The sequence below is a fragment of the Hydra viridissima genome, unplaced genomic scaffold (assembly GCF_058129835.1).
Source record: "Hydra viridissima isolate aposymbiotic clone 2 unplaced genomic scaffold, HvirCarnegie_v1 scaffold_14, whole genome shotgun sequence".
NCBI lineage: Eukaryota > Metazoa > Cnidaria > Hydrozoa > Anthoathecata > Hydridae > Hydra > Hydra viridissima.
The window spans coordinates 9,382,501-9,385,000 of record NW_028324313.1 but is presented as its reverse complement, the minus strand read 5'-3'; positions in this window follow the sequence as shown (position 1 = coordinate 9,385,000).

The window sequence follows — 2,500 nt, the reverse complement described above, 5'->3', positions numbered from 1 at the left end:
TTTTCCCGATATTGGCCCTAATGCCTCTTCACTGGACCTGAGATAATAATCCATTTGTACAACATTCTTAAGAGCGCAGCCGTTCAATTTTTGTTGAATGGATTATTGCACATGTTATGAATTCCAAGCTAACTTCTCATCTAGTAGAGGTGCTTTGCGATAGCGAAGAGGAATAATATTTACGATTTTCGTAGTATTTGTGTTGTTGGGCAGAATATTGCATGACGATTGGCAGAGCGAAAAGAAGAAAAGAAGTATAACCTCCGTAAGACGCAAACTCCATAAGAAAGTTAGAAAAAGCGTAACGGAGAAACATTCGAGTTGATATGAAAGTAGCTACAAAAAGTTGGAAGAAGAGGAGTCAGGATTTAGGGTTAGGGTTAGGGCTAGGGTTAGGGTTAGGGTTAGAATAACGGCATTACATTGATAAAGCCAAACTATAAAGGAGCGAAACTATAAAGGAGCTGGAAAAAGAAGGAAATGCATAGAAGAAAACAATCAGCAGGGAGCTAAGAATTTCAGCTCTCTTTTAATAGACCTATTTAACCTTACCTACTCTAAGCTAAGTTAAAGAATGTTTCGTTTCTAAGAATGAGACAGTGTTTAGTTAGTTTTGAGTGAGGTAATGCTGGGTAGATGTTGTGGCTGTACAGTTATGCATCCCTGTGATGTAACAAAAGGAAGCTCATCTTAGCAGCAAGTTTCAACCAATCAATGAGTAAGTCGTATTCGTTTGTCTTTTGAGAGAGCTTTTTAAATGCAAACAGCTCCTTTTGTTTTTTGTTTTGTTTTGCAATGATGATGTTATTTTCTGATTGATTTCGAAGACTGTTTCCTTGGAAGACCTTTTCAATTTGCATTTTTTTCTCCGTCTGCTGCTGCTGCTGCTGCTGCTGCTGCTGACAATGATGGTGATGGTGATGCTGCAAGTCGTTTGGACTAACAGCTTCGTGTTGTCTAAATGATGTGACCTTTTTAAAGTGACTTAGGCTCTTTTTTAAATATGATATAGCGTTAGGGTTAGGGTTAGGGTTAGGGTTGCGTTTAAAGTGGCAAAATTTTAAAAATATGATTTGTTGTATTTCTAAAGTTGCTCTACTTCACAATGTCAATTTGAATCCATTTAAACGTTTTTTGTTTCTTTAAATCAAATAAGCTTTTGGTTTTGTTTTGCAGACAACTCTTAATCGATTTTCATCTTAGAAATGAAGTTTTTGTTTCTAAAAGCGAACTAGCTTCTTTCTAAAGCAACACTTTTGAAAGTGAGCTAGCTGTTTTCTGATGCGAATAATCTTTTTAAAAGACTTTGTTCCAGTGAGCTGGACATCTCTGGTGAGACTTTCAAACTGGCTTTAAACCCTTTTAAAATGGTTTGCAGTTGGTTTTACATTCTAAAGCGACTTAGCCTTTTGTTTTGGTTTTGGTGAGCAGAGAACTCTTAACCGCCTTGATGTTCTTTTTACAAATGAAGTTATCTTTTTTAAAAGTGACCTAGCTTTTTCTTCTTAAGCAGCTTTGCATTTTTTGAGAGTGATGTAAACTTTTTATTTATTTGGAAATAGCAAAAGTGAAATAGCACTTTTCAAACATGAATAGTCTTTTTAAAAGACTTTGATCATGCAGTGAGTGAGTGAGTGAGTGAGTGAGTGAGCTAGACATTTAAGAGACTTTTAAAGTGGCTTAAGCCCTTTTAAAGTGATATGAAGCTTCTTGAATGTGACTTATTATATATTTTAAAGCGACTTAATGTGTTTCTTTAAATGTGACTTAAAATTGTTGGTTAAGTCACATTTTTTAAAGAGACCTTTTGCTTCTTAATTAAAGACTTCTTTTTTTTCTAAAAGGGACTGCAGTTTTTGAAAGTGACCGAGCCTTTGAAAAAAATAAAAAGTAGGCATTTTTCACTGTGCATCTTTTTAAAATGGATTCAGCGTCTTCTGTAATGAAAACTTCTGTCTTGAAAACAAACAAATGTTTTTGAAATTCATTTTGTAGTGTGGTATGGAATTTCTGAAATAGATGTGTAGTATTTTTTAAATAGCAGTGAAGTATTTTGTAAAGTCTTCTTTTAATAAGTGGTTTACACTTTTTAAACGTTTTTGAAAATGAATTTGCTTTTTTAAATGATTTTTGCATTTATGTTCAAGAGACAGAGGGTTTTATTTTTTTTTAAGGATACTTTTTTTTAAGGATACTTAGGCAGGTGGGTATTTCTTTAACCATTTCATGTGCTGGGTTGTTGTATAACAATAAATCAAGCTAAGCTTCCCCAATTCAAATGGTGCATTCTAACCGATTGAAAACAATATTGTTTTATAAATGAGAGTTGAAAAAGGCTGTAGAAAAAGTCTAATTTAACATTTCATAGTTCCACTGTCATTTTGTAGATGTTTTTTTATGAGTTATGTTAGTTACAGAAAAATAATTGGTGCATGAAAGGGTTAAGCGGTTGGGTGTTTTCATAACCGACCGAGGACTTCCTAAGCAGCCGCGTAACTCA